A 16,434-nucleotide genomic window follows, 5' to 3' on the forward strand; every position below is an offset into this window, starting at 1 on the left:
AGCAGCAGTTTTTATTGAGGGATCTGAACTGAAAATAGGTTTAGAACGTAATTTTAAAAAATAAATAGCCCTTCTCTCTCTTTCTTCTGGGATCCTGATTATTCTAATATTGTTTTGTCTTATGGTATCACTTATCTCTTGAATTCTGCCCTTGTGATCCAGTAGTTGTTTATCTCTCTTTTTCTCACCGTCTTTATTTTCCATCATTTGGTCTTCTATATCACTAACTCTCTCTTCTGCCTCATTTATCCTAGCAGTTAGAGCCTCCATTTTTTTTTTTTTTTAGAGCCTCCATTTTTTATTACACCTCATTAATAGCCTTTTTGATTTTGACTTGGTTAGAATATTATGCAGCCATCAAAAGGAATGAAATCTTGCCATTTGCAATGACGTGGATGGAACCAGAGGGTATTATGCTAAGCGAAACAAGTCAATCAGAGAAAGACAAGTATCATATGATCTCACTGATATGAGGAATTCTTAATATCAGGAAACAAACTGAGTGTGGCTGGAGTGGTGGAGGGTGGGAGGGCAGGGGTGGCTGGGGGATAGACATTGAGGAGGGTATGTGTTATGGTGAGCACTGTGAATTGTGTAAGACTGTTGAATCACAGACCTGTACCTCTGAAACAAATAATACATTATATGTTAAAAAACAGAAGATAGTAGGAAGGGAAAATTGAAGGGGGGAAATTGGAGGGGGAGATGAACCATGAGAGACTATGGAATCTGAGAAACAAACTGAGGGCTCTAGAGGGGAGGGGGGTGGGGGGATGGGTTAGCCTCCTGATGGGTACTAAAGAGGGCATGTACTGAATGGAGCACTGGGTGTTATACACAAACAGTGAATCATGGAACACTACATCAAAAACTAATGATGTAATGTATGGTGATTAACATAACATAATAAAATAAAATTAAAAAATTAAAAAAATAATATATAAGAATACACAAAGTACAGTACTACACATTAGTCAGTATTATAGTAAATAAATGTTTTGGTCAAATGTAAATATGTTGTAATACAAAACATTTTCTTCTTTTCTTTTAGTTCTTTTAATTTGTAAAACTAGCCACCAACACCACCACCACCCCCCAAAAAGAAGATGATTTGCAATCCAAATTTATGTCTAAATGAATTTGTTGCACAGGAAAAAAAAAAAAAGTATATATATATATATATATATATATATATATGCACACACACACACACACATTTACAATAGTCATGTTCAAAATAGCAACAAAACAGCAGGGTCCTAAATGTAAGCAGTATAATTGTTTTTTTCTATCAAAAAGCAAGGTTATGTGAAATATTGGAATTTTATTTCCAGGTCTAGTGTTTCAAGATAGTTAACTACACTTATGGTGTCAACTGCCCCTTGTTAGCAGTATGATTTTATTGGCTCCGTGGAATAACAGCAAGAATTTACTATTGCTTCTTTCTTTTATGACACACACAGGAAAAAAAAAAAAATGACACATTTACTCAAGACCAACCAGAATCATTTTTACCTATCAAAATTGATGGGAGGACTTCACTGCCAAAGTCACTGCTGGGTTTTCACAATTCATTGTAGACAATCTGCTACTCCCATTATGATAAAGCAGAGAAGATTCATAATCAGGGAAGAAAGCTAGATTAATACTTGTAATTATCATTGAATTATTTACCCTGCTATAGGATTATTATTATTGTTAGTGTCATTTGACAATTTTCTCTCATTTTATTAAACACAACTGTGAGTAATTATCCTACCTAATATCTCTCTGTACTGGCTGACTAGCTAGAAAACATTCATGAAAATATCCATTAGCCACACATATAAAATGCTGTATTATGGTGCTGTTGATTCAGTACATGCCACTACCTGATCTTTTAGCTCTTTGAGGATTTGCAAATCAATTAATTATATGTTTTTTGGATTCTCTCCATACAATTTGAAAATTTATTATAGAGTCCATAAGCATTATTAGTTTTACCATATTAAACCAGCAATCACACTTTGATTTTCACAACAAAAGATATATAAACTCATTAATTTGGATCATTTTTCTGTTGGTCTGTCCAACCTCTAAAATACTATTCCTTAGGATAATACACACCAAAGTTTGGATTAAACAAGAAATTAGATGGCACCTGAAAACTTGGTTTAATATTCTCAAAAGTACTATACAACTCATTTCTTACATTGTGACATTGTCTTACACAGATCCACACTTTTATAATCTTAACATTTTTTAAGATAATCAATAAATTAAATTAATCATGATAAAAATCAAACATAAAAATTTCTACTTTTTGCTTTTGCCCTCTCCATTTGGAGCTTATTCATAGCCTTCTGATAATTAAAAGGTCCCTTATTTTGTGAAAATCTGGACAGAAATAGCTCTAAGAGCCCATTCAGAGCTTGATATTAATCTACATCTTTTGGCTCCATTTCTCCTGACAACAAAGAGTAAGACAAGGATTTGAGTGGGGTTAGTTTATTTGGGAGATTATCCAAGGTAGAAAAAGTGGGAGAGGGGCTCCTGGGTGGCTCAGTCGTTAAGCTATCTGCCTTTGGCTCAGGTCATGATCCCAGGGTCCTGGGATCAAGCCCTGTATTGGGCTCCCTGCTCAGCGGGGAGCCTGCTTCTCCCTCTCCCACTCCCCCTGCTTGTGTCCCCTCTCTCGCTGTGTCTCTCTCTGTCTAATAAATAAATAAAATCTTTATAAAAAAAGTGGGAGAATGGGAGAGTGAGATGGAGAAGAAGCAAATTTGTCATAAATGTACATTGTTGATATAATTGCTGTGGCTAGACAGTGAAGGCTTGCTTTTATTGGAAGCTCCTGAGAGACTTCTCAAAGTTGTCCTAATGATGACCTGAAGACTGGCAATTTTATTTATGGTTCTTATTTCCCTTTCACTGAGGGCCATCCTCAGAGGACATTAACTCTCCTACACTTTTGGGCATTGCTTAGGTTCAACCTGAGGAAACTTTTGTAGGTTGTGTTGGAGAAATTATGAGATGAGAGATAGAACACGAGATGCTCTCAGTGTTAAGTGAGTGTAATTTCCCATGGAACTATCAACCACAGGTGTGGCTAAAGTCAGGGGCTTGGGCTTGATATCAGAGGTATTTGAGGCAGTATCATTTTAGGGTAATCACTGTATCTGAAATTTCCAAAAACTCCAACAGATGAAATTTTGATTATAAATCTATAAAAATAATAATAAATCTGTATTCAAATATTTTTTATAGAAATGTACAAAGTTTCAATTGATTTAATATTTAAATGTTAGAAAATGAACTGAAAGAATTTGGTCATTTAACAAAGTGTAAGAAATAGAACTTGGGTTTATGTAGGAACAGAGTAGAACTCAAGGTGCATTTAAGACTCAGTTAAGAAATTGAATATATGCTTAAATATCTTACAGGTTTGCTAAAGAATCAGTGACTTTGTGCTCACTTGTGGTTATGCAGGAATTTTAAACTTTCTGTAAGAAGCTATTAGATCTGATTATATAATGGCAGTAAAGAAAACAAAGTACAAACCCATAAAGACAAAGACACGGAGTATGAGAGAAAAGAATAATAGATAAGAGGAACCAATGCATTTGAGGAAAATGGGAATTGAACTACGCAATGATTGTTGATTTTTTAGATAGAGAAAAAACAAAACTTCAGCTTGCAAGAAGGAAATAAGCAGAAGAGAAATTGTGATGTGATACAGAATCCTGGAAAAGGCAGTAATTTGGAATGGAGGAGTAGGGATAGCCTGTCAGGTAATTTGGATAGGAAGCGGTCAGGAGATGATTGCTTGATAAATTTTATATGGTGCACTTAAATGCACAGATTTCTTTTCCTTAACTTATATGGAGAATAGAGTGTCCTTTTCTTCCCTTTCAAAGGACCAGAGGTATCCTCTTTCAGACTGAAAACCTGAAAATCTCAGAACTCAGTTGCTCAAGCACAGTTGAGAGGACATATTTCAATTAAGATTTGCATTTTGCTGCATGTGGTAGGCTGCCCACAGTGGTCTAACCGTATTTTTTCACTTAACAAGAAGACTACAGAGAGTGTTTTCTGGCATTGGTTCAGAGTCTTAAGAAAGTCAAGTAAAATGTCTCAGAGGTTTTCGTGGCCTTTTATTCATGGTTGCAAAAATGGCTGCTGGAGTTCTCACTATTAAGCCCACATTTCTGGCAGAAAGACAGAGCTAAAAGAGGATGATACCTTTTATGACTGCTACTTTGTTATATGGCTACAACATAACCAGAAAAGAGAAAGGAAAATATTTGATGTTGTTTTAAGTTGCCTGTTGCCAATCCCCCAATGTATTCTGATATTAAAGAAAAAAGGAGATGGATATCTCAATAAATGATTATACCACCATTTTAAATCATAAGAGACTCTTAACAATAGGAAACAAACTGAGGGCTGCTAGAGGGGAAGCGGGTGGGAGGATGGAGTAATTGGGTGATGGGCATTAAGAAGGGCATGTGGGGGGGGGCACCTGGGTGGTTCAGTCGTTAAGCATCTGCCTTCAGCTCAGGTCATGGTCCCAGGGTCCTGGGATCAAGTCCCGCATCGAGCTCCCTGCTCCGCGGGAAGCCTGCTTCTCCCTCTCCCACTCCCCCTGCTTATGTCCCCTCTCTCACTGTGTCTCTCTCTGTCAAATAAATAAATAAATAAATAAATAAATAAATAAATAAATAAATAAAAAGAAGAAGGGCATGTGATGTACTGAGCACTCTGTGTTATATGCAACAGGTGAATAACTGAAATCTACATCTGAAACTAATGGTACACTATATGTTAACTAATTGAATTAAAAAAAGTTAATACAAAATACCACCATTTTATAAAACAATATTCCCAGCAGCTCTGTTGCTTTAAAATATTCACTTTATAACAAGAGTTGTTACTTTCGCCTAGCCAATACTTAACATCAATGTTTATCCCTTTTCTGCTTTATCCCTTCCTGTTATCAGTAAAAGTTCACTTGGGCTCCCTAGAAGCCATGAGAATAAGCTTGCAATAAATCTGGTTGGTTTTCACCAGCAATTTGACCACCCTGAGCACAGGGAAGTCCATTGATAGAGGCTTTATGTCCATAAATTGCAAATACATGGATGATTTTGAATGATCTTCCTTGAGGTCTTGTTTCATGATAATAAATTTAGGGTGACTTATTGGAATGAATGTTATTATCATATTTTCATAGTTCCAAGTACATGGAGTTGTAAAATAGATTACTGAATGTGGTATTACTGACAACTATCCTCATTTTGGAATTAAATTATAATGTACTGAGCTGAGGAGATTATGAGAGAAATATTTAAAAAGTCTTAGGGGTATGATCAGGCTGTTGGGTAATTCCAGGCCTAGGAAAGGAAAATGCCAACTGATTGAGATTCCTGGTACCCTGATTTCAGAGAGACATTAAGATCAATAAGTAACATGAGGAGACGCAGGAAGCCAAACTTGTGATAATTTTGAGTGCCAGAGGGTATGTGCATCTCAGTTTATCTTCTTGCTTTACCATTATGTTGCTCCTGGTCCCATAGGAGGGGAAAATGAGGAAACAATTATGAAAGCCCTAGAGGAGAGTTTAGGTATGTGTTGGACCTAATCTCTTTGGATGACACAAGAGCCCACATTCTATAGCTCTCCCTGAAACACTCCTTACGATTTCAATGTAATTTGGTGCATGCATCTTTAGAAATGACAAAACACTTTGCAAGGTCATCTACTTTATTTTCTTCTCTCTACAAGTTCCCAGCACAAGTGGGTCAACTGTCTCCACATTTTAACACGGTGACCGTTGCAGAGGAATGGAGGACTATGAGTACAGTCATGAATATGTGTGATGTTAAGAAGTATCTGTAGCACCCAATGCCCACTTGATCCAAAGGTAAGGATTTACAGTTAAGGTCCCATTTATGATTTGACTGGTAGAGTCTGAATCATGCATTTACTATTGTTTTGACTATTACTCGGAGCCTATAGTTGTACTTGGGATATGTGCACTCTGTGAACATGTGCTATTTTTAGATTATATATTTCCCCTCTATAACCCCGTTTGTTTGTTTGCTTTTATTTGTTAGTGATTTCAGTAAATGGATATATCTGAAAAACTAAGGCATTATTATAAGTCATTATTGTATGGTATTGTAAAATAGATTACTGAATGTGGCATTATTGACAACTGTCCTCATTTTGGAATGAGTCATCATTATTATATATAGCATTAAAATAAGTCATTATTATGTATAGCATGTCCTTGTGCATTCTTCCTTTGAATCCAGCTTAGTTTCACCATGTCCTTATCAATTTGGGAAAAATATGCTTTACAAAATTTCTCCTGTTAGTCTGTGATGGTTGTCATCAGCCGTAACTCCTCTGAAGGCTTTGTCAAAACAGTTGAAAAATTGGAAAGGTGTGAATGAAACTGTTTGCTGAATATAAAGAAAAGAGCATTGAAGTACAATTCACACTCTTACTTCCACTTCTAAGCCTTTAGATATTTGACCTTTGAAAATTGTGCTTCTAGCAGAGATGCCCTATATAACTCTTACTTTAAGGAACAAGTTGCTTTTATAAATTTTTTTTATTATTACTTTACCATTCAGGTATTTCCATTTAAATTAAATTTGATATCATTTTAAAAAAATAATAAAAAGTGCAGCCAAAGTTCAATTCCTGAACAACAATAATTTTAGAAAGTTTTGTATTATTGAACCAAAGGGTTTTTCTGTAGTTTTAACTCTTTGTTTCTACGATTTTTCTCATTAGTCACATGAGTGACTGTGATATAACAGGCATTGAGGATAAAGAAGGTCTGAAAAGAAATAATCCTTGTCCTCATGAAGTTGAGAATCTAGTCAAGGGAGGCAAACAATTCAATCATTTGGAGACAATTTATTGAGTGCCTGGTCTAAGGTGAGCACAAACAAAAGCCCAGACCAAAGAAATCATTTTAATGGGAGAGATAGATAATAGGGAAGCTAACTAAAGAAAAAAAAAAAAAAAAGTATTGTTTTTTCTTTAATAGTGATACATATTTGATATAAAAAAAGGCACATTTTAAAAAAGAGCAGGGATCGAGAAGAGGTTTTGTAACTGAGTGGTCCAAAAAGGCCACTCTGAGAAAGTCTGTTTTGAACAGATTTCTGAATAATATCAGCTATGAAGCTGCATGAAGATCTCAGGGATGGGTGATTATTCTGGTCAAAAGATTGTAAAGACTCTAAAGTCACAATACATGCTGTAAGTTTCTGTAATAAGGTAAGTTCTAACAAAGAATTAGAAGAAATAACCAACCCAGGTTTGAAAGAAAAGGGACCTATGGAATTAATATTTAATTTAAGCTCTAAAAGATAAGTAGGACTTAGTTACAGTCCCCAAATTCAAGAAACTCACATGCCACAAGACAAACACATAAACAAATACATATGCCAAAAACATTAGTAAAAATACAATAGAACAAAATTCTGATGATGCTGATATACATAGGGAATGAAAGATCATAAACGAAATGCAGGTAACTGAGAGTGTGTGGGAATGTTGGTAAGAATAGTGGGGAAGAGTAATCCCTGAACATGTCCTAAATGAAGCAATTCTTGCGTTGTGTTTTAAAGGGTAAATAGGAGTTTGCCTAACTAATTGGAGAAGGATGCCTCAGCTTTAGGAGGTACAAAGCCAAAGAGGTGTGAAAAAATACCGCACATATTTTCATGTTTGTTGCTGCTTCCAGTAATGGTGATCTAAAAACTCCTACTAAGGACAACTAAAAATCCAGACAAAATATCTTCCAATGTTAAAAATATCAGAATGTTTATAAAAATAAGTGAGGAATTACTGGGCCAAGAGATAGAATATAATGAGAACCTAGAAAGCCATTGAAGCCATTTTTGCTATGAGAGACTTTGAAAACTGCTAAAACACACTGAGTTGTGCTTTTAATAGACCCTTGATACTAAAGAGGCAAAATTCAAAACCCAGCAGCAATCAAATTTGAGGACTTTGGTACAACCCAGCTTTAAGTTGAGATCCCCAAAGCACAAGGAGAAGCAGAAATAAAGCAGTATAGCCTACCTTGCTTTCTGTGTAAACCGAGAAAGTCAAACATTGAATTTGGAGTATAATTGTCCTGTAGGGCCTCAGGTGCAAGAGAAAACCCTGACAAGGAGGACAATACCATTATCATAGCTCATAATTATTCCCACCCAAAAAGAGTTTCGAATATAATGTCTTAGACACAGCAAAATGTAACAAAGCACACAAAGAAGGCATTAGCAAGATCTGATAGACACAAGGAATTATGATATTAAAATGATCAATAAAGATTGTAAAATAGGCTTGCTTACTCTGCTCAAAGAAATGAGAAGGCAGTAAATTGAACAAAAAAACCTGAAACTGGGCGCCTGGGTGACTCAGTTGGTTAAGCGACTGCCTTTGGCTCAGGTCATGATCCTGGAGTCCCGGGATCGAGTCCCGCATCGGGCTCCCTGCTCGGCAGGGAGTCTGCTTCTCCCTGTGACCCTCCCCCCTCTCATGTGCTCTCTGTCTCTCTCATTCTCTCTGTCTCAGATAAATAAATAAAAAAAAAAAAAAAATCTTAAAAAAAACCCCAAAAACCTAAAACTAAAAATGAGGATGAGAAAAAATTTATAAATGAACCAAATGGATACTCTAGAACTTTAAAGATATGGCAGCTAATTTAAGACACAACAGGGTTGCCTGGGTGGCTTGCTTGGTTAAACCTCCGATTTTTCATTTTGGTTCAAGTCATGATCTCAGGGTTGTGAAATGGAGCCCCACTTTGGGCTCTATGAGGAGCCTAGAGCCTGCTTAAAATTCTCTTTGCCTCCTCTCTCTACCCCTCCCTGCTCTCTCCCTCAAATAAATAAATAAATAAGACAAAACAAAAGCAAACTATGAAAATAAATATAAACATTTTGAAACAAAAACAAATTTGAAGATAAAATAGAGAAGACCTACAAAGCTAAAAGTTCATTCAGAAAAAGGAAGGATCTACTATAGTTAAAAAAATGCATATGACACAGTGTTAAGATATCAAAAGATTTAAGCATGTACTTTACAGAAAGGATAATCCAAATGGCCCCTCATATATAAAAATTATTCATCTTTATTATGAATCTGGAATACAAATTAAAACCTAGGATGACGTACTGTTACACATTCACCATATTGGGCAACAGTAAACATGTCTGGCAAGAATGTAAAATAATGACAGTGTCCATATTTTGCTGGTAGAGTATATATAATAAAAACATTTTAGGTAAGTTGGACAATACTTAGAGAACTTAAGGATAAATAAATCTTTGGTCCATTCCTAGAAATATAGCGTGAAATACATTAAATGAATTTTTGCACCAGGATATGCATACAAATGATCTAGTCATTCTGTTCACAACAGCAAATAAATAGTGGCATATTTGTACAATGGTATATTAAATAGCAAAGAATATTAACAAACTGGGAGAAGGGGTTAGGTTGTTAACAAAAAGAGGTCTTCTATGGTTCTGGCTATGTTCTATTTCTCAAAAAGTTCCAGTTAAATGAGTTTTCGATTCAATATATATATATCCTATATATATATACAGCCCAGAAGCTGTAAAGCTAGGCTAAGGAGACTTTATAGGGCTTTCTGTAGTCTGCCAAGTACTTTAAGCCATCTATTATATCATACTTCAGTGTTCAAATCTCCATTTGTTTCCTCAGTTTCCTAATATTTATCTTAAGGTGACCTGACCTAGACTTTTGGTTACCCTTGTATTGTAAAATACAATATTGTAAAATAGATATTTCTTTTTCTTAAAGATTTTATTTATTTATTTATTTGACAGAGAGAGACACAGTGAGAGCAGGATCACAAGCAGGGGGAGAGGGAGAGGGAGAAACAGGCTTCCTGCGGATCAGGGAGCCCGATGCGGGGCTCGATCCCAGGACCCTGGGATCATGACCTGAGCCGAAGGCCGCCGCTTAATGACTGAGCCACCCAGGCGCCCCCGATATTTCTATTTTAACAAAGCCCTTCTAACACTCAGAGCCTAAAACTTAGAAAGATATTCTGTCATCTCACTAGAGTAGAAAATATATAGTTACCCATTAACTAATGATATCCATGTCTACATTAGATGCATGACATTTTTAATTCTTGGGAGCTTTTGCTTAAATGAATTTTCTAAGCTTCCTTCAAATGAAGCTTTAAGCCATCACCACATGAGTAAAATTAAAGAATTAAATGAAAGCAAGCCAAGTATTTACAGAGTAATAGAATGTGCAGTGGAAAGAGTACAATTCTGAAATCATAAAGCCTAAATTAGTGTGATGCATCTTTACTAGCCATGTAATCATAAACCAGTTATCTAAATGTGTTAGCCTCAGTTTTTTCACCCATGAAATGGTGATGATAATACTTATTATGCAGAGTTGTTGTGTGGATTTAATGAAGCATGGAGCATGAGAGTTTCATATTCCATGCTAAAATGATAGCTATTTTTATACTTATAATAATTCTAATAGTAGTAATTAAATTGTTCAAAATGATGATATTCATTTATATTATGAGGCACTATATTGACTATTCATAGACACATTTACCAAAATATATTTCATTTTACTTTACCCCCTCTAAAAATGTGCATTCCATAACTCAATATGAATCTCATTATGAATAATAATTACTATAATAAATACACTGATTTTTCTTCTATTTATTTTTAGGGAAGTATCCTTTACTGTTGAACATAAAGAAACTTAAACAAGTCTGTCTTGTTCCAAATTTGTATGGTGCTTTCTTATGAAATTAGATGATAGAGTTGTATGAAATAAATTCATGCAGTTAAGACATTTATCTTTGAAAAACTGGATGGTCAATTTAGTATTTCAAAAGATTTTAAATTTAAACCTTAAAGCTGACTTCTTTCAGGCTTATTTATAGCCCATCCTCCATGCTTCATTAAGTATTGCTTCATTGTAAACTAAGTAATAGTTTTGGTCACAGGTTATATAACTAAAATGGATTTTATATTCTGTTATTTCAGAGTTAGTTGCAGTTTCTACCTCCTTACTTCCTTTTTTGAAAAATAGATTAATTCTTTTTTTTTTTTAATATTTTATTTATTTTTTAGGGAGCAAGCGAGAGAGAAACAGCATGAGAGGGGAGAGGGTCAGAGGGAGAAGCAGGCTCCCCGCGGAGCCGGGAGCCCAATGTGGGACTCGATCCCAGGACCCTGGGATCATGACCTGAGCCGAAGGCAGACGCTTAACCATCTGAGCCACCCAGGTGCCCGAAAAATAGATTAATTCTATAAAAAGCTTTTTTCCAGCTTTTTTGAGAAATAATTGACATAATTTGTAAATTTAAGAAATAATTTCCTATAACATTGCAAATGTTTTAACATTGTGTGAATTTTGTACAATATGATAAATTGCTATACATCTATATTGCAAAATAACTAACATAAGAATGTTAATACATCTACCATCTCATATAGTTGCCATCACTTTTTGTACATGTGTGATAAGGAATTTTAAGACCTACTCTCTTAGCAACTTTCTTGTATATAGTACCATAGAGATAAACTTCAGAGATATTGTGGGTTTGGTTCCAGACCACCTCAATAAAGTGATTATCTCAATAAACTAAGTCAAATTAGTATTTTTTTTTTTTTTTGGTTTTCCAGTGCATATAAAAATTATGTTTACACTATAGTGTTCAAAAGCATTACGTCTTAAAAAATGTATATACCTTGGGCGCCTGGGTGGCTCAGTTGGTTGAGCGACTGCCTTCGGCTCAGGTCATGATCCTGGAGTCCCTGGATCGAGTCCCACATCGGGCTCCCTGCTCAGCGGGGAGTCTGCTTCTCCCTCTGACCCTCCCCCCTCTCATGTGCTCTCTCTCTCATTCTCTCTCTGTCAAATAAATAAATAAAATCTTAAAAAAAAAAAATGTATATACCTTAACTAAAAAAGTACTTTATTGTTAAAAAAATGATACCCATTTTCTGAGTTTTCAGTGAGTCATAATTACTGATCACAGATCACCATAACAAATACAGTAATAATGAAAAAATTTGAAATATTGCAGGAATTACCAACATGTGACACAGAGACACAAAATGAGCAAATGCTGTTGGAAAAATTGTGGCAGCAGACCTGTTTGATGCAAGATTGCCACAAACTTTCAATTTGTAAAAATGTGATTATGTGCAAAGTGCAATAAAGTGAAGCACAGTAAAACAAGGTATGCATCTATTGTTAACTATGATCATCATGCTGTACATCAGATCTCTAGAACTTATTCATATTATAGTTGCAAGTTTGTACCCTTTGACCATCTTACTCCACCCTATCCCCACACCCTGTCAATCACTAATCTACTCTCAGTTTCTATTAGTTTGCCTTTTTTCAGATTCTATATATAAGTGAAATCATTCAATAATATATCTTTCTTTGTATGACTTATTTCACTTAGCATAATGCCCTCAAGTTCCATCCATGTTGTTGCAAATGGCAGGATTTCTTAGTTTTTCATGGTTGAGTAGTATTCCATAGTATATATATCCCATACTTATTTTATTTGTTCATCCATTGATGGACACTGAAGTTATTTCCATGTCTTGGCTAGAGTTAATAATTTTATAATGAACATAGGATTGCAGATATGTCTTCGAGATAGTGACTTCATTTTCTTCAGGTATATACCAGAAGTGGGATTACTGAATCATATGGTAATTTTACTTTTAATAATTTGAATAATCTCCATACTGTTTTCCATACAAATTTATATTCCTACCACAGTGCACGAGTTCCCCATTTCCCCAATATTTCCCAAAATTTGTTATTTTCAGTTTTTTTGATAGTATCTAACAGACAGTGGGTAATATCTTGCTGTTTTTTAAAGGTAAAAAAATAAAATGACCTTGACCTGATTGTTTATGTAGAGCACCTTTTCCTGTACCTGTTGGTCATTTATATATCTTCTTTGAAAAAAAAAAAAAATGTCTATTCAGGTCCTTTTGCTATTTTTTAAATTAGATTTTTTTTTTTGCGATTGAATTGTAGGAGTTCTTTATATATGTTGGTTAACCTCTTTTCAGATGTAAGATTTGCAAATATTTTCTCCCATTCTGTGGATTGCATTTTCATTATCTTCTTTTTTTTTTTTTTTTTTGCTATGCAGAAACTTTAGTTTGATGTAATCCCATTTATTTATTTATTTATTTATTTATTTATTTATTTAGCTTTTGGTCTTATATCCACAAAATTATTGGCAAGACCAATGTCAAGGAGATTTCCCCTATGTTTTCCTTTAGGAATTTTAAAGTTTCATGTGTTACATTTAAGTCTTTAATCTATTTCAAGTTAAGTTTTATGACTGATGTAAGATAGGGGTCCAGTTTCATACTGTCATATGTGACTATTCAGATTTTTTTTTTTTATGATTTTATTTATTAGAAAGAGAGAGAGACACAGCAAGAGAGGGAACACAGCAGGGGAGTGGGAGAGGGAGAAGCAATTTCCTGCCAAGCAGGGAACGCGATGCAGGGCTCGATCCCAGGGCCCTGGGATTGTGACCTGAGCCAAAGGCAGACACTTAATGACTGAACCACCCAGGTGCCCCTGTGACTAGTTTTAAAGATCATTTATTGAACAGATTATTTTTTCCCCATTACATATGCTGGCAAATAATTAGGTCAAATACTAGGTGACTGTATGAAAGGATTTAATTCTGGACTATCAATTCTGTTCCACTTGTTTATTGGTCTGTATTTATGCTGGTACTTTATTGTTTTGAGTATGAGGTCTTAGTAGTATAGTTTCGAAACAGGAAGTGTAATGCCTCTACTTCATTCTTTCTCAAAACTGCTTTGTTTATTTGGGTCTTTTATGGCCTCATATGAATTTTAGGATTTTTTGTTTATCTCTGTAAAAAATAACATAGGAATTTTGCTGGGGATTGAATTTACAGATTGCTTTGTGTAGTATGGACATTTTAACAATGTTAATTTTTACCACTCATAAATATGGAGTATCTTTCATTTGTGTCTCCTTCAATTTCTTTATCAATGTCATAGTTTATAGTGTACAAATCTTTCATCTCCTCAGTTAAATTTATTCCTAAGTATTTTATGATTTTGATGCTATTGTGAATTAGATTTTCTTTTTCAGATAGTTCATCGTTAGAGTGTTAAAATACTCATGTCTTGTGCTTACTTTGGCAGCACATATACTAAAATTGAAATGATATAGAGATTAGCATGATCACTGCACAAGGATGACGTGCAAATTTGTGAAGCGTTCCATATAGAAAAAAGCTCATGCCCTTTGTATATTGATTTTCTATTTTGCAACTTTACTAAATTTGCTTATTCTAAATTTTTTTTTAGTAGAGTCTTTAGGATTTTTTTTTATGTAAATTCATGTCATCTATAAACAGAAAATTTTACTCCTTTTTTTATTTGGAAGCCTTTTATTTGTTTTGCTTGCCTGGTTTCTCTGGCTAGGAGATCCAGTACTATGTCAAATGAGAATGGTGAAAGTGGACACACTTGTCTTGTTTCTGATCTTCGAGGGGAAAACTTTCAACCTTTTCCATTGAGTATGTTGTTAACTATGGGCTTGCAATATGTGGTTTTTATTTCGTTGACGTGCATTCCTTCTGTACCCAGTTTGTTGAGTGTTTTTATCATGAAAAGATGTTGAATTTTGTCAAATGCCTTTTCGGCATATATTGAGATGATCATATGATTTTTATCAGTCATTTTATTAATATGATGTATCATATTTACTGATTTGCATATTTTCAACCATCCTTAAATCCCAGGAATGAATCTCACTTGATCATTATTTATGATATTTTAATGTGCTGGTGAATTCAGTTTTGCAGTATTTTGCTGAGAATTTTTGCATTTTTATATACCAGGGATATTATCCAATAGTTCTTTTTATTGCTGTTTTGTTTTTTCTTGTAGTGCCCTTATCTGGTTTTGGTATCAAGATAATGCTGGCCTTGTAAAATGAGCTTGGGAGTGTTCCATCCTCTTCAACTTTTTGGGAAGAGTTTAAAAACATTCTTTAAATGTTTGGTAGAATTCACTGTAGAAACCATCTGATTCTGGACTTTTATTTGTTGGAAGGTTTTTATTACTGATTCAATCTCCTTACTCATTATTGACCTTTTTTTTAATATTTCATATTTTATATATAAAGATTTTATATTTCTTTATGATTCAGTCTTGATAGGTTGTATATGCCTAGGAATTTGTCCATTTCCTCTAGGCTTTTTGATTTGTTGGCATATATCTGTTAATAATAGTCTTTTTTGATCCTTTGTATTTCTGTGGTTTCTGTTATAATGTCTCCTCTCTCATTTCTGATTTTGAGTCCTCTCTCTTTTTCTGAGTTAGTCTAGTTAAAATCTTGCCAATTTTATTTACCATTTAAAAAAGCAATTCCTAGGTTGTTTTTTTTTTATTCTTTATTTCATTTATTATGGCTCTAATTTTTATTTTTTCCTTCCTTTTGCTAATTTTGGGTTTACTTTGTTCTTTTTCTAGTTTTTTTGAGGTGTAATATTAGGTTGTTTATTTGAAATCTTTCTTTTTGGTATATACATTTATGGCTATAAACTTTCCTTTTATAACTGCTTTGCTGCTTCCCATAAGATTTGGTATAATTTTTTATTTTTATTTGTCTCAAGGTATACTTTTTCCCCATTTTGTCTTTTTTTTATTTCTTGGTTGTTTAAAAATGTGTATGTCTGTGTACTTGTGAATTTTCCAGATTTCCTTCTGTTATTGATTTCTAGTTTAATATGATTTGCCTGGAAAAGATACTTGATATGCTTTCTATATTCTTGATTTTTTTTGAGACTCTTGTTTTGTGGTCTAAAATGTGATCTATCCTAGAAAATGTTCCATGTGTGCTTGAGAAGAATATTTATTGTGATCCTGTTGGATGGTATGTCCTGTATATATCTGTTAGGTTCATTTGACATAGTGTTTTATTTTTTTTTTTTAAAGATTTTGTTTATTTATTTGACAGAGACACAGCATGAGAGAGAACACAAGCAGGGGGAGTGGGAGAGGGAGAAGCAGGCTTCCCGTGGAGCAGAGAGCCTGATGCGGGACTCGATCCCAGGACCCTGGGATCATGACCTGAGCCAAAGGCAGACGCTTAATGACTGAGCCACCCAGGCGCCACCGACATAGTGTTTTTTGTGTTGTTGTTTTATTTTGTTTTTAAGATTTATTTATGAGAGAGGGGGAGGAGCAGGGACAGAGGGACAATCAGAGTCCGTGCTGAGCAGGGAGCCCTATGTGGGACTCGATCCCAGGACCCTACAATCAAGACCTGAACTGAAGGCAGAGGCTTAACCAACTGAGCCACCCAGGAGCCCTGGTATAGTGTTTA

The 16,434-nt window shown here is 34.6% G+C and overlaps 1 non-coding gene across 1 annotated transcript; it reads left to right on the forward strand.

Annotated features, from left to right (window-relative positions):
- Nucleotides 1-14,227: 14,227 nt before the first annotated feature.
- On the forward strand, nucleotides 14,228-14,331 carry LOC123849118 (U6 spliceosomal RNA). The gene has a single exon (XR_006791956.1). It is a non-coding gene; the product is annotated as a U6 spliceosomal RNA (small nuclear RNA).
- Nucleotides 14,332-16,434: the final 2,103 nt, after the last annotated feature.

The sequence above is a fragment of the Mirounga angustirostris genome, unplaced genomic scaffold (genome assembly GCF_029215605.1).
Source record: "Mirounga angustirostris isolate CCGP_5_RB_7025 unplaced genomic scaffold, mMirAng1.0.hap1 SCAF_2, whole genome shotgun sequence".
Lineage (NCBI taxonomy): Eukaryota > Metazoa > Chordata > Mammalia > Carnivora > Phocidae > Mirounga > Mirounga angustirostris.